Genomic DNA, 25248 nt, shown 5'->3' on the forward strand with positions numbered 1-25248 from the left:
CAAAGTCAATAATAATTCAGTATTTTTTCTGACAGAAGAGTGCCTGCTAGATTTGCAGCACTAAAATGAGAGTCTCCTAGAAGCAAGTCCTCCATTACTATTCCCAGCCCCTTTTTCCAGTGTGATTTGGAAGAGTCTTATGGATACTTAACAGTGCCAACAGATTTCCTCTCACACTTGGTACACTCAGACCAGTGAAAGGCTGTGCCTGTCAACCTGGGGTTTTTTCTTAAATCATATAATCTAAATATTCTTTCTTTCTCTTGCTTAATGTGGTATTTTCTTTTCTTAGAGTCTGGTATTTTATTTTCTTAGATTTTCTTCTGTTTCTCTGGCATTTCCTCCTTTGCAGAAGTACTTTAGCAATTTATCACATTTGTTGGATTTTTTTTTTTTTTAACACTACTTGGTAGATATTTCCCATTCTTTCAATAGCAGCTGTTCCCATACAGATCTTTCCTTGTTTCAAAAATCTAGAATAGTTTTAATTTATTATGAGCTTTTTTAAAACCCCCTACAAGTTGCTAATTATATTGTAGCCAGTTGAAACAAAAGAACTGAGTTAAAGCAAAAGCTATTCTCTTGCTGCTGTATCACATTCCACCATCAAGAGGATATGAAGTGTTTTATGTTCCTTGATCTTGTCAACACTCTTGAGTTGAGATAGAAGGTTAAAGGGAGGTGACAAGGTTAAATGATTTGACTAACATCCAAAACAAGGCTCAGGATCATTATGAGCCTGCCTCAGCTTTCTAATAACATATGTAATGAGGGAGAATTGGAAGCTTCCCACACCAACAGCTCATGCAGAAGTGATTTGTTTCTCTCTATACCCTTGCCACAATAGGCATCCATATATTTCTTTTGAGAATATTGTCATGGCCCACTAAATTACCCCCGGGCAGTGCTATCAGTGGTGTTCCACTTTGCCCCTTTATTTCTTTCTGTGACATTACTCTGCACAAGGGTTACTAGAAAGACTGATGAAGTAGGAGTAGATGGGTCTCTAAGGAGTGATATATAGTAGGTACATAATAGAAAAAAGTGAGGATAGTGTTGTACCAGGAATTTTCATTTCTTTCTCCTCATTTCCAGAATAAATTTTAGACATTGGAAATTTATTGTGCCATGGTTATCAGGTTTATTTTTCCTTAGACTCCAACTTCTTTTCAGGGAACTTGACTCCTAACGGCCCTATACATTTTCCTTCTCCATTTTATTTCCTCTTACACAATGTCAAATCAAAGTTTTCAGTGGATTAGAGAACTCCTGATGAATTCTCTTGTCATCATATGAGACAATATTTTTACTGAAATCAAACAGTGAAGAATATGTCAAAAATTGAGCAAGAGGATAGTTTGTGAATGTTACAGTTCGACTAGCAACAAAAGCAACTGTTCTAGCAGCTAGGATGTTGGAGGAATGTCTGACAGTTTTTAATGTAGGTGTAAAATCTGTCATGTGAAGTTGCTTTTGACCTGATGGATTTAATAGTTCCTCAGAGCCATTATGGTCTATCACCTCTATGAGCATTAAGGGACTCCTAAATCCATGGATAGATAATTTGGCTGCCATACTTGCACAGTAAATCCACATCCTTAAAGCCTTCATTAAATTTGCACAGTCCATTTCTTAAGTGCAATTAACTGTGCGTTTCTTAAGAAAAGTAGTTGATTTGTTTCCATCTCCCATAGACTCCATTATTTCCCTTCGTCCTTGTGGAAATGAGGATATATCTCCTGAAACTTGTTTAAAAGCATATCCAGTTGTTGGGAATCAGAAATTGTTTATAACTTTTGCACTCCATCTGTATCACTACTGAGCATCAAATAAAGAAAATTTCTATAGCTGAATACAGATCCTAGTTTGTCCTCTCTAATGCATAGCAAACTTTGTGAAATACTGACTTAGTTGTTGGACACATCAGTTTGTGGACAGACTTATCCCACTGATTTATTAAATTTTGCACTAGATTAATTTGTTTCAACTATGACAGCATAATCAACCCACTTTATTCACTGCTACTGCTGGGCAGCCAAATTAAAATTTATAAAAAAACTATTAAAAACTATGGAAATTTGTACATTTCAATTCATCACACTGTATCATCACCAAAGGTAAGCAGACCATTCAAAAATCATTATTTCTAAAAGTTACTGAATAATCATTTGAGAAATATTACTAAATTTCTGCTTTAGCAATAAAAATTCTGAAGTAAAGCTACTCTGTCAGTTAATACCCAATGATATATCTTTTCATCTTGGTTCAATCTGTACACAACATAAATTCCTGATTAAAACAGCACTGACAAGATATTCATTGCTTTATAACGTAAAACAGTGTTTTCAAGAAAACATTATTTGCACAAATACTTTTCATTAAAGTGGTAAAAGCTTGCATAACTTGCAATACCTAATGAAATAAACTTAGATACTCTAAATTCTCACTGCTTGGGAAACACTGCGCACCTTCCAGAATCAAGTACTTACACAGCATGTACAACTATTTCATGTTGGTTTTGTGGGAGGAAGTTAATTTGACTGCATGAATAAAATAACTTACTTTCTTAATTAGACATTTTAATCAGAGATCCATTAGCTAATCAGAGCTAATCAGTGTTTCATCAAGACTGTAAATAGGCAACTTGGGATAAGATGGTCAGGACTCACAGGCTTGCATGCGTAATAGGAAGCTGTAGATATTATCTTTGAAGGTTTATCATTGAAAAAGACCCTAGAAGATTATAATCATTTTGATACACAGAAAAATCAAGAACATGAGAAGTTATTCCTTCTCACCAGTAGCTCGTTACAACAATTTTTGAAACGGGTATGTGAGCGAGAAAATTGGGATTCCTTTCATAGTAATGTCCAGCCACCTAAAAGTGAGCTTTAGAATGCAAACTAATCTAGTGTTGGGAGGTCAGTCATCAATATTACATTGGCATTTATGTTTAATCCGGGATTTTTAAAGTTTCAGCCCTAACAATCTCTGCAAATGCTTAACAGAATATTCACAGTATGCTTTTCAAAGCTGGGTGTCTTTCACTCAACTGCCTCATCAGCTTTCTTATGTAGGTGATTGCTAATATTTTTGAGAAATTAGTAAAATCAAAAGAAAAATTAGGCTAATAATAAGCAAATTTACTAGTTTGCTTTATGGATTGCCAGATGAAATACCTACAGCTACTTAAGCACCAAACTGTATCCTGATGTCCAACAAACTACAACAAACTACACTTTTGAGCGTGAGACAACACATCCTTAAGAGTACTACTGGAAAGAAAAGTTAGTACAATTACTTGTAGTCACATGGTGCTGAAATAATTCTGTGCAGAATTACTCCATATAGTAGGTTTTCTATTTTTCACAAGGAATACCTTAATAACTGTGGCCTTAACTGTGGTAAATAACTGTGTAATTGTCTGGCAAACACAGTTATCACCTCCTCTGACACCTTAGGTTATCCAGGAACAGGAAAAAAAAGATAGCATAAAAGTCAGGTGATCAACCATATGTATGAAAAGATCCACTGTGACTGTTTTATATTCAACTATCATTACAAACTGGCCTAAAAAACAGGATTTCTTCATTTCACTTTTTCTCTTATTTAAATTTAAAATATCAATTAAAATTGATACCAGTCCAAATCAAATAGAAAAATCTCTCTTTATATATAAATTTCCAGGAAACTGGAAGTTCTTTAGAAGGGGAAGAGGGAAGAGAAAACCAGATGAATCTGTTCCCCAGCATGGGACAGACTGAGCAAAGCTAAGATTTTACCCACTTGCCAGCTCCATTGGGGACCAAAAGGAAGCCTATAATGCAGAAGGGGGAATTTTATTTTTTTTCCTCATCACCAAAGTACAGTTGCATCAGAAAAAAATGCTGGCATTTAATACTCAAGTTAGTATTTGCAAACTAAAACAAATCTAGTTACTTCAACAAGATGCCATATGGTCTGTGCATTTGTACTATGTCAAGTTGGAAGAGTTGTGTTTCTTTTTTTGTTTGTTTGTTTGGTTTTTTTTATTTCAATGGATGCCAAAAAGCTAGTCTGAGTAGCTTAATGACTGTGTTGCTAAAATCCTTCAGAGTTCTGATTCACCAGACTAAATTAATGTAAAATAAAGGAACTGATACAGAAATTCAACGGAAGGGGAAATAGTTGTAGCAGAAAATCCTCATCGGTTAGACCTCTGGCACTGAAAGAAAATGGTCCTGTCAGACTCTGGCTCAAAGTCGCCACTGAACACCACAGAAAGTGCTACAAAGCAACAGGGCTTAGCTTCCTCAGTACTCATCTCAGGTAAGTTCATTCTTCTACTACAGCACTTTGCTCACCCTTGAATTGATGGATACAAGCCACCAGTGTAACACTGATTCCCAAGCAGATACTGGGCATTTTCTTCACTGGTTGGGATAGTGGCAGTAAAAACTACATTTCCTACACTATATAGCACAGATATACTATAAAAACCAAAACAATAAAAACCCCAAACCCACACCCAAAGAAAAAATAGAAACTGCCTATTCTTCACCCCCAATTGTCAGTAATTTCACCTTTAAAATGAGTATTATAATTTCTGATAATCATAAGGCCTTTCATTTTTTTTTTTTTCATTTTTATTAGGTTTTATCTAATGGTCTTGCCTAGGCTTTACTGAAAGTTAAGCAGTATATTATCACAAAGTATTTCAACACCACAGCTTTATTGGGTACTGTTCTGGAAGATGGAGAGAATACCAGAAAAATGACTCAAACAGCAATGAGGAGGCTGACAGAGGAAAGGGATGAGAGGGAAAATTGAGGTCTGAGTTTAAAGGCTTACTGAATTTTCCTCAGCAAACAACATTAAATGTTTTTTTATTTTTTGTGATATGAGCAGTTTTTCCAGTAGGAACTATATAGGCTACTACTTCATTTAATCTAACACAGCCAAAAAGAGCTTTAAGAGGACAACATGCATCAGATTTGAACTAATGACCTAGATAAATCTTACTAATCACTGGAGCCACCTAGTTTCAGCAGTCTCATTGAGAAGAAGCTGCTTGTCCTGTTGTCTGAGAATCTTCCTGGACAGCTGGAAGACAACAAGCTTTATCTGCAAGTTTCAAAAAAATGCACTGCATATTTGTATTTAAAGGACATCAGTGTTGCTGTTAATCAGACTTCATAGCCTTGCTCTGTGAAGAAATCCCTGAAACTGCTCCCAGTCTCCTTTCCTGTCGTAAGAGAAATGTTTACTTTCTTAAAGATAAGGTGGGAAAAGATATAGCACAACGCATGGGAAAAAAGTACCTATTTCTATCTATTCAGATAGACTTTGCTAATTCACCTGGAGAGTGACACAGAAGTAATATAGATTTGATAGGTTTTCATAACAAAAACACATGAAACACAAGCATACAGAGAAGAAAAGTCAAATTAACTGCAAAATCTCACACAAAGAAATAAAATTCCTCTTCCAGCACTCCTTACCAATGGAGATAGATCAGTGATTTCATATGTGAAATTCATTTTTCTCTTCCAGCTTAGATATGAGCAGTATATCTTACTTTAAACCTTTCAGCTTTCTTAGAAAATGGGGAAATGCAGTACCCACATGAGGTAGAACTCTTTTGGTCCTTAAAGGTGATCAAATATAAATCAGACTAAGAGGATTTTTAAGATGGACAACACTAAATACTGCATTATCTATTGTTCTTCCACCTGCTAATAGCCAAGGGAATATATATTTCTCTAATGACTCTGGACCCAGTCAATCTAATCCCTGTGCTTATCTTCTCTGTACTTGGGTACTGCATTATAACACATGAGAAGATGAAAGGAGACTTAGAAAGAGCTTGAGTTTGTTACAGCTCATTACTTAGAAGCACGCAGCCTTTCTATCTCATCACCTGATGACACTGGACGCTATATTGCCTCCCCAATAAGCACTAAATCAATAAAGGTTCACTGGAGCTGGCCTATTCTACCTTAAAGATCATCTCTGACTGAGATCCATGCTTCCTAAGATGCAATCTCCAGAAATAAAATAGCAATAAATAACCTGAGATGTAGGAACAAGATGCAGAAATTCCTTGACAGCAGGGACTGCTGAGAGCTCTGCTGGTATTTATGATTCCAAACCCACAAAAGCCTGGGCATATTCCAGCATCCCTGCTTCAGTAGGACTCCCCCGGGCTCAGGGGGAGTGCCATTATGCAATCAATTTCATGGCTGGAATCTCAATACATATAATTTAAACAAAATAAAATTAAATTGATGGGTCACCAGGTCATTTAGAAAGAACGCTTTTCTGACAATCAGTCCAGCCTGCTCTTTCTTTGCTACTAATCTCCACACTATAGAGCAAAGGAGTTAAAGTCATTATCTGTGTTTGTATTTTATTATGTATGGTCCCTAGTTAACAGTGAATTCTCTTCATGGGTTATCATAATAAAATATTACAGCAGTGTCTGGTTGTGCTGCTACAGTAAAGTGTCTTATCATTTTCATTCCCAGTCCCTGATTTCATGGGTTTATGAGCTAAAAATAAAAAAAGAGGTCTAGGTTAGAAGTTAACAAACCAAACCTGAGCCTAAGAGCAATATTTTATTTTAAGTGGAGTTGGTAAAATACTATTTCCCTCTTTACATCTCCAGCCGTTTTGTGTATTCATATATAGATATGTAGATGAGATGAACCTTTTTTCCCCAGACCCTTTTTATCATGTTATCTTTGGAAGACTGTTTTGCTTTTTGAAAACAAACTGGAAGTGAGATTAGTTTAAACTATGATAGATAGTTTCAAAAGAAAAAATAAACTAAGGCAGACAGAAGAGATATCAAGGATGTTTTAACAAAAGTATTCTCAACATATTCTATCCAACATACCCATTTATCTGAATTTGTGGCCCTCAGACTCCATATAAAAGCTTAGTGATTAAAGATTTTTATATCTTTCAAAACCCTGTTCAACGATGAAAAAGATTATTTCAAAGAGAAGTTTGAGAATACACAACACTGCCAAGTTCTCTGTACATTATTATGCAGTGCTTAATATTCACATCATTGTTTTCTAAATAACACACGGCACCTTCTTGTGTTCCACAGTACCTTAATCTCACATATTCCATGATATTTTAGCAGTAATTTATTTGAAGCTTGCTTCCCTCACCTTTCAAAAAAAATACTATGTCAGAGGATGTGTTTCAAGGAACCCATTTAAAAAAAAAAAAAAAAAAGTTGTAATTAGGCCAAACATCTCTCATGCATAATGCAATTGAGATTAGAATTTTACATAAAAAAGCCAAATAATAGGTATGTATTTGTAATAGGTACATATTTTTATATATCTAGTAAGTAAAGATCAGGTAATAAATGAGTGCCGTCCACTCTTTTTGGTGTGATACTAATACATGTTTCTCCTGTTGTAGAGCAGTTGTTCCAAACCGTAATGACAAAGTTTAATATTACTTCCAACAACATTTTAAATTCCTAGCCACCTGCAAACTGAGGTGGTAAGAGTAAATTCTCCTATTTCTCTAACTGATAGCAAAAGATCTGAACAGACTGAAGCCCAGATTCAATGTATTTTCAAGTAAAGAGAACGGCCTTTCACTCCTAGCCCCTTCAGATCCAAAAGCTGCCCGAGAGCAAGTTTAGTTCTTGTCTTCCACAGGAGCAGAGAACACTGAAATGGTAAATATTCTTGGCAATGCAGCCTAACCACTAATACAAGTTTGAGAAATATATAAACTAAGAAACATTCCAGATAAGCCAATACCATTAACTAGAATCTAAACCCAGATGTCTTATCCAGCTCAGTTTCATTTTTATGAATGACCAAGACTGCAGTGCTACTGTCTTTGTGCCTGTGCAGTGGAGAGAAAATATTTGGTTTGAATTGAGCAATAATTCATACAAAGTAATGCTGATTGAGTAGTGAACACTTTCTAGGTTTTCCTGAATTACTGAATCCTGAAATAATTATATCCTCAAAAGTCTATAAAAAACTAACAGCTAGTATGAGACTATTTGCAGAAGGCTAAGTGTTCAGCACTCAAGCAGTAGTCTGTCCAAGCAGACTTGGACAAAGTACTACACATACAATAATTACTAAAAGCAGCAGTGAAATCAGCATCAGCAGGAACTAAGAGAACAGTTTAAAATACACATTTTTATAACCTTTTGTAATCTATTTTAATTATTTAATAAGAATTCAAAGTGGGAGGTTAATAAAATTTATCAGTAGGTGTTCTTATCAATGAGCAGAGCTGTGAAGCCTGCATGATGGTCTATCAATAAACCAAGAGGGATGAAATTTTTCATTAAATTAAAAGAAGAAATGTATGTATTTCAGTCCAAAATACTTGGATACAGTAGGCTGATTTCAAGGGTGAACACAGTTGGGGCTGAAAACATTACAAGTGAGAACTAATTTTCAGCAGAAGCCTGTAGTGCAGAGAGAACCCAAAGTAGAAATCAATCAGTTTTCATAGCAGATAAAAGGTGGCTTCCCAGTCTTCAGTAGAGAAACGAGCTAGATAACTTGAAAAAACTGTTTTTATTGGTCCAACTTCATACTTCCCACACAAAGGAAATAATTCTGCAATGCATTTTACTTTCACTTACTTGTATATGCTTGTACATTTGTCACTCTGATAAAAGTTCTTGCAATATTATATGAATGTACATATCAAGCTTGTAGATAAGCGAGTTTTAATTCACAGTGTATTCAGTGGCCAAATGCATTTCAGAATAAATGCAAGATGCTCATTGTTACCTGTATTGCTCCATACAAGAGCGAATGTATCTTATTTTTTCATTTGTATCTGGCTGTCTCGCTATTTTCTCATGGCAAATAATTGTATGTAGCATTTTACAAGTGTGATTGCCACCTTACGTAGAAAGTTCATTCAAGATTACGAGTTTTTTAATTTTTTCTTTTGTAGTTTTGAATTAGAAATAAGCTCAAAGGCACAATTCAAGTGTTTGGAGTCAGGGTAGATGAAAACATAATAAAATAAAGATGCATATGCTTTTAGCCTTCAGACCTTTTACATTACATTAATAATTCTCTATTACTAAAATATGATTTGAAGAGATGCTAAATGCTTGTGGGAAACTAAGAAACACACTTTACTTTGTTCTTAGGACTCAAATGTACTACTAAACAGTGCACTGAGAGTTCTCATCGTTTATTCCTGAAAATCAGAACAGGAGAGAAATTAACTAAAAACACCCAAGAAACAAAGTTGAAATTAGTACTATGAAAAAGAACACAAACGTTCTTTATTGTTCTCTCACTCTTCTCACTCTTGTTTTTTTTTTGTTTTAGTTTTTTTAGGGCTGTTCTTGCTTGGACCTGCAACTAAGTCTTAACATATATGCCATGAAAGAGCTATATCAAAATATTACATTAGGATGACATTTCAGATTGCTGTACAGCTCTAAAATGATTAAAGCTAATTCTAAGAAATCAGAGTAATAGCTGCTATTAAAAACCGAACTCAACTCCTGGGCTTCCTGGAAAGTTTGACATGACAGATATCTGCAAGGCATTAATAATACAGAATAGAAATTAAGAGATCTTGGATCTGTTCCTGGCTGTGGTATAAATTATTTGTATTCTCTTGGGAGCAGGTCTAACCTTCTGTGTATTTGGGGCAGACCTATGTGAAAGGATATAGACTTCTATGAAAGCCTGTAGCATGGGCAAGGCAAATGTCTGATCATCTCTCCTTATAAGGTAGATGTACACTAGATCCTCACCTGCAAAAATGAGACAACGCACTTGCTTCCATATAACCTGTGAAAGCTTCCAAAAACATATGCTCATGCATACGTTCAGGCTCTTGAGTATATGTACTCCTGTGAATGCTGCAACAAGGTTTTCCTTTAAAGAGCTTACTGCACCAGTCTGGGAAGACAGCCAGATCTGGTGTAAATCTGCACAGTTCAGTGCTGATACGCAGCTCGTGAGAGAAGTGCAGGAGCAGCTGCCTGCAACCATGCTTGCAGATCCACTTTGTCCACAGCTGAAAAATTGTTGATTGGCCTTCACAGATATCACCAAGAACACAGGAATAAAGCAGGGCAGTTTCCAAAATAAGACGGATGCTTGCATTTTTGTCCACTGCTGAAATGATTGCTGCTTGCAAATTATGGTAATTCTACTTTTTATTTGGGAATATTTATATAGGAGGTAAAAACCCAGAGTACTAATTTTAAGGAAGCCCTTCCTTAACAAAATATAATAAAGTTTTGATAAAAGTGCTCATAAAAATATCTTATATAACATCTGCTAAAATTATTTGCTTTGCTTTCCATAAGTGTTGTCCTAAAATTAACAGCATTTTAACAGATGCATTGTCATTGGATTAGCTCCTCTAAGTGTTTCCTTCCAAGCAGCATCTCCTCCCATCTTCTGATAACCTTATTACTTGAGTGTGTGATTTTTGCAAACTTCTGAGCCAAGACATGGTTATAATAACAGAGAAGCAACTTTACAGATAAATGTTATTACAATAATGGCAGCAGCACAAGTTCTGTGTTTTCATGATGAATGTGATTTAATTTGGGGGAAAATACTTGCTTTACCTTCAGAGAAGATAGAAACATCAGTAATTCTTGCACCATTACTGTTCTCTGGTGGCTATGGCATTAAGTGGTTACAATAGAGCATCAGCCAAATTTTGTTCTAATTTTCAGGCAGGATATTTCTCCATTGCCTGTGTATTAGAAAACAGTAATGAATTTTGAGTCATTAACACACACTAACAAACCTTCTTACACCATCTACCTATCCTTTTCATATACTGCTGTTCACAACGAGCATCCATTCAGCAAATCTTTGAAAATCTTTTATAAGCATACCAATAAAAAGATGCATATCACCCATTCCCTGACAAAGAATCAAATGTATACCAAAGGTATGCAAGTTTAACAAACCATTCATCCTTATTAAGCAGTCTTTCCTGGTCTCCCATGCTGCATACTAGTGGAACAGATTCAATCCCTAAATCCCGACTCATTCTTTCCCTGTTATCACTGGTGGGTAGAGAGAATACAGACTTTCTGATAGTACAAAGATTTTCAATCTGAAACACAAAGTTAGCAGAGATCCAATGGCTGCAAGCTGAAAAATTAGATAAGCTCATTTTCTAAAACAGTTAAAATCACAGTAAACAATTTCCTAGGGGCACAACGGCAGCTGAAATCCCCAGAGTCATTATCGTCTTATGGATATACTTGGACTACACAGGAAGTTATTGGCCTGATGAAAAAATTCCTCTGTGAAATTATATAGCCTTGCATTGCAGGAAGTTGTCAACATTATCAAATTGCTCACTCTGACATGAATAATAAATCTATGATTCCACAAAAACAGTTCCGCTAAGTCACTTATATTTTTCTGAGTTTCATGAGGAACAGATTTTCTCTTACTTTGTGCTGTGGTGTAAAATACTCCATTTAAAAGTTCTGCCATAATGAAAACAAGAGTTTTCATTACCATGTTGAAAGTTGTATTGTAAGCAAGGAAATCAGCCAACAGACAGATTGCACAATCTATTTCCTCTGAATGCAGGGAACGTTATCCCTGTTATTGCCATCATTTTGGGACAAGATTCTAGATAAGCAGTATGGCGTGCTGGGTGCAGGGCCACCCACAACTTTTCCCTTAATGGGGTTTCAATCATCCCCTGGACAAAGGAATCTGTGGGAATCCAGCATTCTACCCATTTAGAGCAAAATTCATACCAAGTCTTGGGAGCTGTACTGAACAGAATAATTTTATTTTAGTCAATTATTCACATAACAAACACTTCTATAAAGTTTGTCAAGAAAGGAAACAGATTGCAAACATGAAAATTAAATCTACCAAATTTCTTGCAGGGCACAGAGAGAGAGACAGAGAGAGAGAGAGGGAGGGAGAGAGAGAGAGAACACTGATTCTATGGTCCTACTACTTACTTTTTTGAAAATGTGAAGTTAACCATATGAATTTGTAAAATATTTGTGGTAAGAATTATTCTGCATTTGAAAGTTCCACCAATTGGGAGAAATAGTGAGAAAAAAATCAGGCAGTGGGAATGATTTACTTTGCATATCTACTTGCAATCTTATTAAAAAAAAGAAATCCCTCTTCAGGGACTGATTTTGTGTACATATACCCTCTGAAAATACAGGATTTACATAACATTATGCCAGTGAGAAGGTTTTCTGAGATTAAAGGAAGATGAGCAGCTTTCAAGTTTCTCCTGAAATCAGGTCTAAAAACCATATTGACATTTCTCATGAATCAAGAATCTTCACCCATAGGCATTACAGTAAATAACACAGATAAGGCAGTAGGGATGTGGTGGTCACACACTAGTATCACTTCTATGATTGGGCGATAGGAGGGCTTAAGAAATCATCTTTACCTATATTGTCTTCTGTGCACTTTAATTCAAGCACTACCCAAACTGAAATTGTTGACTTGTTTTTAAATTATTACTTCTACATCCTTTATTTACTCCCTCTAAATGTATTGCCAGCTTCTGACTCTCTTCCAAACTCCAACTCCAAATTATTTCAGAATGTGGCAATCTCATTCAGAAAGTGATATTTCATTTCAACAGTTCCACATGTGTGCAAGTTCACATAAGCTTAGTGGATCCAGCTTCAGATTCATCTTTCAAAGTGAACACAAAAGGAGCACGTATGGTTCATATGGAAAGTGGCTGAAAGGTTTTAGGGCATTAACGTCTCAAACATTTGCTAACAGAAGTAACATTTTCTGAAGACTGTTGCAAGATTCTCATAGTTGCATGACATGATATCCCCTTATTGCTCCTATTAATCATGACTAACATCCAATATTATTTTTGCAGAGTTATTTTGAAATACAGGTTGCTCCTGGACCATATTCTCCTCTTCTCTCAATCATAAATTCTCTCTGAAGTCTCATGAACTTGGGATTTTGTTCTGAAAAACAGCAAAAGAGCTTTCACATCAGTCTAGTTTTATCAGACCCTTAGTGTACTAATTGCAATATCTGTATTACATACATAAAAGAAACAGAACTAAATCTGTCATTACAAGGAAAAAAGCAGATAGCATGCTTTTGTCTATGCTACATCCTGTATATAGAGATGTCTTCCGGTATTAAGCTGTTCAGTTCTGTAGAAAGCATATTACCACTAACTAATATCCCAGAGCAGTCCCCAGGCTGGAATTGCCTGCATTGTTTGTGCTAGATATAATGGAGTTTTTTTTTTGGTACATTAGCAATCACTTGGTTTTAACTCCTAAAAGGCACTGACTTATTAATCTTGGTGAATAGTTTTTATTTATGTTAAATTTATAGTTTTAGCTAAGCTGGACCTCCTTTCTAACCTCTGAAGGATAATTCGGAGTGTCATTAAGATACTAAGTGATGATACTAAATATTTGGCCCTTCTAAAAGAAACACATTCATAACCAAAAGCAGAGATATATATTTAAAAAATGCTTGGCATCGGAAGTTGTCTCTGGAAATTATTGAATAAAGTATTTTACTGCTCTTTAAGGCAAATTGCCCCCCTGCGTGTTAAAACCCCCATCAAAAAGAAAGACAAATATTTTGACTAGAAACATAGCTGGCCAAAAACGTCAGGAAAATATGGGAGGAGGGGAGGCAGGGAGAAGTACCATAGTAACTTTTTTATTTTTATGTTCTTTCCATAACCTATGATATAGTAATTTACTTGCCTATCCATACACAAATATTGAAGGACCGGTGAGACGAAGCAGCTGAGCAACTTGATTTTATATAAAGAATCTGGTTCATCTTTGAATTAGTAGCCTATTTTATCTGCTAATTCCACTCCTTAATCAAAAAGCTGTCTCGAAGGTAGTCATTAATACACCTGCATAACATATGTCATCAGTTTGTGGGTTGTGGAACAAGAGTAAACCTTGTCTGAAAATTTCTGTCATATCACCAATGTTAACTAAGTGTATAAATCAGAAGAGATCCTGTAATGTTCAGGGATACGAGAGAAAAAAAAGTCATATAGAACAGTGCAAATAATTGATTTGCAATAGTCACATGAGAAGAAACTATATTCTGTTAAAAGCAATTTTTTTATTGTTCATTTTTAAAAAGAACAGAAAATTTTGAAAGGAGGAGTTATTTTGAGTTTTGACATATATCATAATATTCAATCTGAAAAATACCTTAATTAGGCTCTTCTTTTTTAGTACTCATGGTGAGGAACTTGGTAGAACTAATCTTTATTCACCATACAAACTGCTCCACTTTCAACAAAAAGAGGCACCAAATTCTACTACTGCCTTATTTTTTTTTGTTACTTAAAAAAGAACAACAACAACTAGTATTATCTGTGTTCATCACAGTTTCAAGTTAGATTCAAGAACTGTGAGGTGGCCTCTTTGGATTCTCTGCATTATTTATTTTGATGCCAAGAACAAATCACTCATCTAGCCAAGAGCAGATAATAGAGAGCAATAATGTGTTACCAGATATCCATCATGCTTTAGCACTGCTTTTAGTACCTTAGACACTGACACTTGTTGGCCCATCTTCAATATTTTAATCTCAGTGAACATACTGGAAAATGAAAGAAACCAAAATGGGCTCTTTTATTATTATATTGTCACTGAGAACATTTGATTAACAGCTGGTCATCTTGACACAGTCCTCTGAAGCCAGCTGTAGGTTTCTCTTTGAGGAGTACAACCAGCTGGTGTTATCACACCACTGTCTATATAATTTTTGTGTTCTGAAGAACTAAGATAACAGACCCCCCCAATTTTAACACAGAAGTCACTATGGACAAAGAAATAGTTTCTTTTTTCAAACTTAGCATATAACTGCAGTTAATCCTCAAAACTCTAAGCATGTTCATGTTTCTCAAGTAAGCTATTTCTCTACCTCAACATCTACTTCAAGAACGGGAAATTGAGCCAAGCATTTCTGCCTCCACACTGTTGTTTAAAGTCTGAAGCAAGTACAGAGAGCTATTTGTAAGAAATACCTGTCAACAGGGAAAATGAGAGGCTCTTCCCAGGACTAATTCAGACTAGCTTCCTCAAATGGATGTTAACACACTCAAATGTATTTGAAATTTAGATAATAGCTTTGTACAAAGTGTACTAAAAAAATTTTGAAGTCATGCTCAGGTTCATTTTCAGCTTCAAAATCTGAAATGCTGTTTCCGAGAACTTCATCAGAAAATATCTATATGCAGACCAGCATTGTAAAATTAATCCAGTTCATACAGGGATTAAAGTTATTACTTATCTCAAAAATGTTTCTAATAACCCTGGTTAGCAATTATTTCACTCTGTAAGAGCCCCTAAGAAGTCAGTAGTCTTTTGATAGCAGATGGTAAGTTGCATAAGGAATTTGAAGAGAGTTTTCAGTTCCTGTATATAATAACTACTGTGTCCTTTATAGAGTAAGTGTTATATCATACTCATTGAAACTAACAGTCAGCAGTTAAACTCACATTAGAATTCTGTTCACATTGCTCAGTCAATGTAGTTTTGTTATTTTATGCTAAAACTGCCATAAATTTCCATTATAAGTCCCAGTGCCATATAACTTATCTTGCATTTACTTCAAAAAAAGAATACAATTACAATACATCTTTCCAGTGAGAGCATTTTTTGTAAGGCTAGAAGATGCCTAATTACAACAGAAAGCTGAGAGGCTGATGCACCTTGAATAAGGCAAGCAACTTTTTGAATTAAACAGTTCTGTAAACTTTAGCAGCTGATAGCTGATTATCAGTGGAGAACACACTATCTATCTAAACTCAGTCACAGTTTTAAGAAAGTATTTGTTTTGGCTAGGTAATGGGGAGAAAATTGTACCTGATTACAAGCCCAATGTTCTGACATTGAAATACATAGACATATGCTCAATATATTTTTCCCTTCTCTTTACTACGTGTACTTATTTATGTTTATGCAGGCACACTTACAAGAGTTTTGACTTCAAATTTAAAACAAAATAAAAGCGGATAAAATAGCACTCCTTAGTACCTTCACAAACAAGTATTTAGAAGCTGTATTTATACTGTACAGCCATTCTTCTCAAATACTTTCTAGCTTTCATATAGACTAACTTTAAACAAAAGTCTTAACCTTTAATTACTCCTTTATTTGCAGTGCTCGCTAAAATTACCACATCTGAAACAAGAAAGTCATGCTGTCCTGGTTTCAGCTGGCATAGAGTTAATTTTCTTCTTGGTAGCCGGTATGGGGCTGTGTTTTGGGTTTAGGATGAGACCAATGTCGATGATACACTGATGCTTTGGTTCTTGCTAAGTAGTGCTAAGCTGTTGCTAAATAGGTGCTAAGTGGCGCTCACACCGGTCAAGGACTTTTCAGCTTCCCCTGCTCTGCCGGGTGCAGAAGATGCTGGGAGGGGGCACAGCCGGGGGGGTGCTGACCCAGACTGGCCCAAGGGCTATTCCATACCATGTGACGTCATGCTCAGTATATAAGCTGGGGGAAGAAGAAGGAAGGGGGGGGAAGGACATTGGGTATGATGGTGCTTGTCTTCCCAAGTAACCTTTACGCGTGATGGAGCCCTGCTTTCCTGGGAGTGGCTGAACACCTGCCTGCTGATGGGGAGTAGTGAATGAATTCCTTGTTTTGCTTTGTTTGCGTGCACGGTTTTTGCTTTGCCTATTTAACTGTTCTAATTTATTTTACTTCAATTATTAAACTGTTCTTATCTCAACCCACGAGTTTTCTCCCTTTTACCCTTCTGATTCTCTCCCCCATCCCACTGGTGGGGAGTGAGTGAGTGGCTGCGTGGTGCTTAGTTGCTGGCTGGGGTTAAACCATGACACATGCATAGTATGAAAAGCATTTTTAAGTTTAATGAATTACATTCTGAAGTTAGTCTTTCATCCTTCTAGTATGTCACAAATGACCTTTCATGTAATGAAAATAAAAGAACTTGAAGAAATCATACTTGCCTCCTAACAATGAAAGTTCATTTCGTTTCTTTCTGACCTTCCCTCCATAAGAAAGTAAAAAATTAATACCAGCATTGAGCAATAGGTATCATTATATCATGGCAATATGTACTCTTGACTTAAGCATCATCAGTAACTGAGTTTCTAGAGTACTGAGACCTTCAGCAAGGCTCATTGATTTTTAAATATCCCTGTTGCAAAATAGCATGAGGAATCCTATATTAATGGTTTTTGCTCTACCTATTTTGTGATAGGAATTTTGTGATGTAACCTTAAAAAAATTTCACTACGTTCCCTTAACAGAAATGTTAAAGATATGCAGTTATAAATATCCTTAGGATATTTGTCCAAAGTCAGAAAATACAAAGCAAATTTTTAGTGGGCTGTATAGGGCCCTAAAGGCATAAATAACATGCTAATTTGCTACAGCATAGACATTGCAATTTCTGTGTTAGCGACCTAACAATATTATCGTATCCCTTTGGGGCACTGTGCAGTGTTATACACCTCTAAAAGTGGGATTTTGTTTTTCTTGTGTTTGTGTGTTTACATAAAATTATGTATTCAGGAAACACAAAAAATATGTACATGTGCAAATGTAACTGTCCCAGTGCCAGCACATGGACAGCAAGAAGGACAGAAAGAGAACTGTTTTATAAGGTAGGAATAGGAAGGACCAGTCTTCACAATCCAAAAGGAACTACGAAGGCTGGGAAAGAGGTCAGCTCTGGGATGTCCTTCCTCCGGCTCTGGCACCCAGAGCCCAGGTGGCATGTGGGGAGGCAGCCAGGAGAAGGGTGCTCCTCCTCTCCAGACCCCTCAGGCTGGGCAGTGCCAGAGAAGGGAAGCAGGGCCATCTTGTTGACCTCTCCCTCCCTTCCTCCCACTGAAACACTCTGCCATTGCCGCTCCTCTTTCCCAACACTGTGGCGTAGGAAATGAATTTAGGCTGGAAAGGACAGAAAGAGAAGGGGAAAGAGAACCATACTTCCTGTGCTGCCATTTCCAAAACCCCAGGAAGACAGAAGGGTTTGCACAAAGGTAAAAATATTAGCTGCCAAAATAGCTACCGATGTGGAGACAGGCTATCATTATCTTTTTGTGCCCTCTACAGCAAAATCAGTGTAGAAGAAAGGTACAACACCTGAAGAGGCTGGAAGCCTGCTTACCGAAGCCTGGTGTTTCAAAATTAATTCCTGGATCTGGGTTTCGTTCCACAATGTCTCAATCAACGATCACTTGGGTTTGGCTGTGTTAAGCCTATAGACTATATCAAACAATCGTTGTGGCTAATGTAGGATCGAACATTTGTAAGCCTTCAGCATAACTGATACAATGGCTTCTGCAAGAGGGATCAATAACTTTCATCAATATTATTTCTGCAAAATGTTAATGATATGAATGACATTAAGCCAAATTGATCCAAACAAAAATAAACACTTGATATTAATATATGGACTATATTCAGTCCATGCTGTTGCTATAGTAAAGGAAAAAGATCAATTCAAGCATTGCCAAATAATAAGCTACTAACAATCAAACAAAGACAGATAAATATGTGTAAGGTATCCTTTATCAGCTGTTTTGCTTCGGTAAAATACCATGCAGAAAGATTTTTTTTTTTTTCCAAAATTTAAGAAAAAGATAGGTGACATTCATAGAACATGTATAGTAAGAGAAATTTTAAAAAAACCCAACATAGTAACAGGGGGGTGAAGTTTTCCCTGCCCTGCTTTAGAAGTTTTGTGTATTACTTCCCTCACTTCAGCATAAATGTGACTGTTGTCATCTGACAACAGTTAAAGGTCCTTAAGAGATTTTGTCTTAATCTATTTTTCTAAAATCAACATGTAAGATGTTCTAGAGACACGGTAAGTTTTTGATACTAAGGAACAATTTTTTCCATTAGGCTCATTCACTCTGCAGTGCTACCTGGTTGGCTGCTTTTGCACCTCACCTAGACTTTTAGAAAGCTTACAAATAGTTGAAAAGGAATGTGATATGCAGATTTATGCCTCCTGCATGCTCTAAAATCTGAGCTGGGAGGTCCACAAAGGTCTGCAGTAAGGTGGTCTTGGGACCAAAAGTAGGAGTCAAGAGAAATTCGTGCTGGTTTTGCAAAAAGCAAACCTTGAGTTACAGTGATGTTTCTCAATTACTTTTTCTATGAAGTTACGAAGGTAAACTGACAGACTATCTGCTTAATGTTCAAAATGAACTTCAGCTTTTTCAGATAAAACACTCCACAAAGATGATAAAACATTACCATCAGAAGGCATTATAAAATCATCATTTTTACTGCTGTAACAGATCTCAATAATGAAAAATAAAGATCTCTATTTATTATGCTAAAGTAAACATTGAAACAAAGTAAATGACAACTAGCATGCAATAGTACATAATTTATCCACAGTTATTTACACGGGGTCATTATTACATTACCCAAGAGTCTGAACAAGCACTCCCTACACACACATGACATTTACTGTAATCCAGTCCCAATGTTATATTTAAAAGTATCAACTTAGGAAGGCAAATTATTTTTCACATGCATAAATATTCCCAGAAAATGCTGTGCTTTCATGTATTACATCTGTTTTCTGAGGTTTGTGTCTAAAATTGTGACATTACACATTCAATATTTTAGCTGCAGAATAAAGGTTGCAACAACATTATATTAGCATAACCAATCTCAAGTTAACCAAAAAAAAAAAAGCCAAACCCCCCAAAAAAACAATCCCGAAACTATTTGAAAAAAGGAAATGGAAGGAAAGCATACCGCAGTGAAAAAATAAAAAGACGACGACATATTACTATGGTCTGAATAATGTCACATTCCATTATTGATCAAAATGATTTTACCATGACATTTCATTCATCAGATTCCATTTCTCATTACACACAAACCCTGAATATTTATCAAGCTTACATGAGGCTTTTCTTCTCATCAAGCAATGCATTTCCTCTCTTCCTTTTAAAGCTAGGTTATATTATGTTGAAGGGTCTACACTGTCTTTGAACTCTCTCCTTCTCACACTTGACCTTACAACCATCACTTTTTATCTCATTATAATGGATGGTATTAAGTATTTATATCTAACAAGGTGATTTCAATGGTTCATCCTTCTTAAACAATCCTGTGATCATTTTTGGTTAGCAGGAAATAAAGACATTTTATTAAATCAAGATCTATCTGCTACCATTCAGTACTAATATTCTTTCTAGTCAGGACATTTAAGACCTTCACCATATACAATTACAATACATTTTTGATGGTTAGGGATTGAATTCTCCAATCCTCAGACATCTAGTATTCACATTAATTTCAAAGAGTGATTTTAGATTTTTACAGAATGTAGGCTCAATACCTTCATTAAAGAAACAGGTTAAGCCTGGAATGCATTATACTGTGATTGTGGAAGCCTAGGGAAAGCTAAAGGAAACTGCAGATATGTAAGAAGTCTGCTCTAGATTAAATAAGTCTTTGTAACCACCCTTTGAAAATATATTACATTGAGCTATACTGCATATTAATGCTTATTATTTCTAGAAAAACGTGAAACTAATTAAAAAAGAAATTAATATGGCAAAAAGTGGTGGCATGTAAAAAGTGATTCTGCATTCTGTATGAGTAAACCTTCCCCAAAACCTCATACAGTGAAAGTATGCACAAGTAAAAGCATGTAAAACCTCATCTCTGATGTATTGCAGCTCATGAAAAAGCTTCTATTTATTTCATTAGCTTTTTGATCAAATTTCATAGGATTAGCAACAATACCATTTCACCTTACGCAGGTTACGTAGAAGACAAAGTACTACCTACTCTTAATACTAAACACAATGCTGCTTTATCTCCACATTATTATACTCATCACCAGATTTTATCACTACAAACCAGTTGTGTTTCCAGAACTTCAAAGACGCTTCACTTTTTCTTGTCCTAAATAGACTCACATGTTTATGATCCTCTCAATTTTAATACTTAAGACAATTCACAGCTCAGAAATACTCCATCCAAACACAATATACTGACTGGAAGAAAATCTCTTGACCAAAGAAAAATCAAAAAACACCCAAAGCTTGATCTGTATTAGTTCAATGATTAACCATTTAAACTTTCAGAAACACCTTTTTCTTTTATGAACAACATTTTCTGTTTCAGAATTTAAAAATGCCAAATGACAAAGGATTTTTTCTAATATTTTCCAGCTTTGATAAACAATAAAACCAAATTCAAGTGTTTTTAAAAAATTACATTTTAAAAATTTGTGAACCTATATATTTTGCTGTATCTGAACTTGAGAAATAAATTAACATGTGACCAATATCAGAAACTCTAATCAGAACAACTAATTTTAGAGTTTGGCCTCAGAAACACAAGAGAGTTAATAAGTCTTGATCATTTCCCATATAGCCTTAACCTTCAGTGCAGCTGGCTGGTTTCTCAGATTTCCCAACAAAAAAATCATAGCTGGAGTATGATGAAGTATAATACAACATACAGAAAACACATGGTAAGTCAGCACATGTAAAAGATATTGCACAAGAATTTGATACTAACAGCTACATTACTTAAACTCCTAAGAACTAAAACAATCAGTTGTAGGAAACTGGCCACAGTAAAGCAGTGGTCGATAAAAGCAATCATGCCAACTAAATTGTAGCTGAAGTCAGTGGCACAATTATTTTTATTTTTAAAGCAGTGACATACCAGTGAAAACATTCCACTGAAGATGAGGAGTCAGGGAAGTGTCTATAAAGCAGATCCATCTGGAAGAGCAGCTGAAATAGTGAACAGAATGCATTTCCCATTTTTAGGTGTCTTGCATAATTTCTTAACCCTTACCCTTAGATTTCAACAGATCTCTTCAGTCTGTGACTTTCACTATTTAACTAGCAGCCCTAGACAAATACCTTAAAAAAGGGACCTCAGTTGTTAGAGCCTCCTTAGCACTAGACCTTTCTTAGATAATTAAAAATGAGCCATTTTCCCCACATACAGTATCTCTGTTCTGCTTAATCTTTACCTTTTTCTTTGGCTGTCTTTTGGATTTAATCTGTTGATATTTCACTTTCTGTCTTTAAAACAGAAATTATTTGTGTGTTGGTGCATATTTATGAGAAACAGCAATGTGTAAGGACTCAAGCTGTGAGGAAGTCTTTACCCTGAGATCCCTGTGGTCCCTCAAAACTCTCTTCAGCTGTTGCAATCCCACAGGAGACCTATTTGTTTATGGAAGTGTGCCAGGTGTTTCTCTTTCATAAATATTTAATTAATCAATCTTGTGAGGAAAAAAATGCAGCCTGCACAACACTCACAGTAATGAATATGTGTTAGCTGTCTCGATTTTTTCCCCTCAGAATCTGATTAGTTATGTCATTTGTAAAAGAAAGCAGATCTATTGTACCTCTAACAGGGAAACAGAGCACAGTGGTTTTAGGGGAGAACGTTGTATCAAATAAGACACAGAAAAAAGGGACTTGTCAAAATGATAGCTGTTCTGTTAGCAGAAAGGGGATGCCACAGGACAGTGGATTTGAAAATAAATACTTTTCTTTAATTTATCACGAAGAAGAATCTGTTCAAAGGGCTGCATTTGCACAGTCTGCTTGCTTGGGTCACCTGAGTCCTGCTATTATGGCCAGCCAGCCCCTTCTGAGATCTGAAACTCTTCTCCTTCCTTTCGACCATGAGAACCTACAGATCACATCTTGGTAGGTGCAAGCAGCAGTAAACCTGCACTCACTTGTAAAGGTAAAAAAAAAAGCATATCCGAGGGAATACTGGGCACACCAATCTTGTGAGTAGATCTAAGTGTAGATTGTCAAAGATTTTGAATTGCTTTAAAGCTAGAAGTGCAATTCTGCATGTGGTTAGGAATATAATATCTTGATGTAGGTAGTGTGAAGACAAAGCTACCATCAGAGAATGACTCCGAGGACCTAAGCTTTATGGCCAACTCTACATGGTAAAAATCTACTTAAATGGCAACAAAGACCTCTCTCTGTCACAGATCTAACATGCTTAGGGTTTGCCTGGGGTTGTGGAGAATTAAATTGCAAAGCTGAATAAATGTTCTCAAGCTTTAATGTTCATGCAGGATTTAAAATTGTGAAAAAAAACAAAATGAACTTCAAAGCCTGGCCAATGTTAAACCATACATTAAAAATAATCCAACCTAAAAAACCACATTGACTATCACACAGTAATAGAAATTTAAAATGGTCTTCAACTTTGTGTCTTACACTCATCTTCAGGCCTGTTTTCCTCCTGGGTAACACACAATTGCTTTTGTCTTTAGATATGGTTACCATATGCCAAAAAAAAAAAAAAAAGTATATAATTTTTCTTTAAGGAAACGTGTATAGAGCTATAACAATATTACATTTTGCCTACATGCAAGGTTAGTTCAAGACTATTTTCTATAATATTTTTTCCTGATCTAAATCACCTAAACAGGCATCTAATTCCTGTGGAAAATTGAGTCATTGCATAGCCAAAAGAACGATTGTGCAGAAATAGTCACATTTAAGTGATCGTAAACCTTCCACTACATGTTGGTACAACATCCAAAGCACAGAACACAGCAGGTGAAATTTTGCATGATGTCTATACTGCTAAATGAAAGAGGGCTCGGGGGGAGGTCAAGGTCTGAGCCCATGATTATCTGCATTGGTTAAGTTATTCATCAGCTCTGTTTGGGTCACTTAAGGTTTTCTCTCCAAATCAAATCTTTTTAGGGGAAGGCATTTTAACAGAGGCTTAGTCTTCATCAGCGTGAATACGAATGAGCCAGTATGCTCAGCACTGGGACCAGAGATTTGTTCCTTGTCTTCTTATTTAGCATTATACATATAACCATAGTACCTTGCATCAAGTTTACACACAAAAATGCCTGTGGAAACCATCGCCCCAGTGAAAGTATTTGGAAGAAAAAAATCTTCACTGGGACCAGGCTTTCACTTCTATAAATTGTTACTTGGAAATTAGTAAAAAAATAAAACAAAACAAAACAACAAAATAATGCCAAAGTACTTTGGATTTAGCAAAAGCCAGTATTTTAGCTCAGTTAAGAGGAAAGGGAGAAAGTGGAAAAATCAACCTAAGCAATACAATAAATGTGAATTTTATCCCTACTGAGCAAATAAAATTAAACTTTAAAGCTCTAACAAAGACCTTCCTTTATCAGTTTCAGTTTCTCACTATGATTTCAGTTTAACAGTGTAAAATTCCAACACATGATATATTTATGTATTAGTAATTAAATGAGTATACTACATATGCATCCATCATGCTCACTTTGTATACAATATGTCATACCAGGCTTCCTTACTTCCCTCTGCTCTTCCATTCTTTGAAGATGACAAACCAACATTTTTCTTTTATGTAGAACTATAAATCCTTGGTCATTACAGGTGTGTTAAGCATCTCTTGCTTAACTGTTTACTGTGATCTCCTATGAAATCTCTAAGAAGTATATCTCCATATATGAATTACGATCCAGACAGTTGTGTAACTGTACAGCTCTAAAGCATGTGTGGGAGGTGACACAGCAGTGCAGGGGTGGAAGAGGCTCCCGGGTACCATCAGAGCACATCTCCTACTCCTGCAGACCACTTTGGTACCCATTCCCCTTGCTAGCCTTCCAGCTAGTTAATTTCTGTACCTATTTCTGTTTTCTGTCCACTGTCAAACATAGTTCCATCTAAGAAGATTTAATATTTTATTCAATTATTGTAATGTCTTTCTAGTTTCTAAGTCTTATTATTAATAGTCTAGAATAGTTAATACCACAGAACACATTATAACAGGGATATTATTTCTGTCTAAAATAACTAAGCTTTCACCATTTGAAAGAACATTTTCTCGCAATCCTTGTTGACCTTGATAGGTCATGGTATAGAAACTGGGAGAGGCAAGAAAAATTGTATTTACCATCACCTAATAAGCCAACATTTTTATACTAATTCTCACAGCTAAATAAAGATAATAGTGACAACATAGCTCTAAGCTAAGGAACTTTTAATTACTATATTTAGATAGACGTTTACTCATAAGCAGAAGGTTTGTACAGATGATAGTATACATTATTTAACTATGGTTAATATTATTTTAAGATCCATACTGGGGATTGAACTAGTGCTGTCTGCAATAATATAATTCAGCTTCGCTGTACATTTTGCAGAGGTGGCTCAACACACAGTATTAATCTGGCTCATGGTTAGGCTATTCAGCTTGTAAAAACCTGAATCTGAGACCTTTTTGGTTTTGCTTACTTGCAC

General features: G+C 35.7%; 1 long non-coding RNA gene across 1 annotated transcript; it reads right to left on the reverse strand.

Moving 5' to 3' along the window:
• Window positions 1–12148: 12148 nt before the first annotated feature.
• Window positions 12149–22076, reverse strand: LOC148055686 (uncharacterized). Its single transcript, XR_015705000.1, has 3 exons — window positions 21993–22076; window positions 21677–21747; window positions 12149–12955 (listed from the first exon to the last, which is right to left on the reverse strand). It is a non-coding gene; the product is annotated as an uncharacterized LOC148055686 (long non-coding RNA).
• Between the last annotated feature and the right edge of the window lie 3172 nt (window positions 22077–25248).

The sequence above is a fragment of the Nipponia nippon genome, unplaced genomic scaffold (assembly GCF_047370975.1).
Source record: "Nipponia nippon isolate SJK-2023a ecotype South Korea unplaced genomic scaffold, ASM4737097v1 scaffold_2, whole genome shotgun sequence".
NCBI lineage: Eukaryota > Metazoa > Chordata > Aves > Pelecaniformes > Threskiornithidae > Nipponia > Nipponia nippon.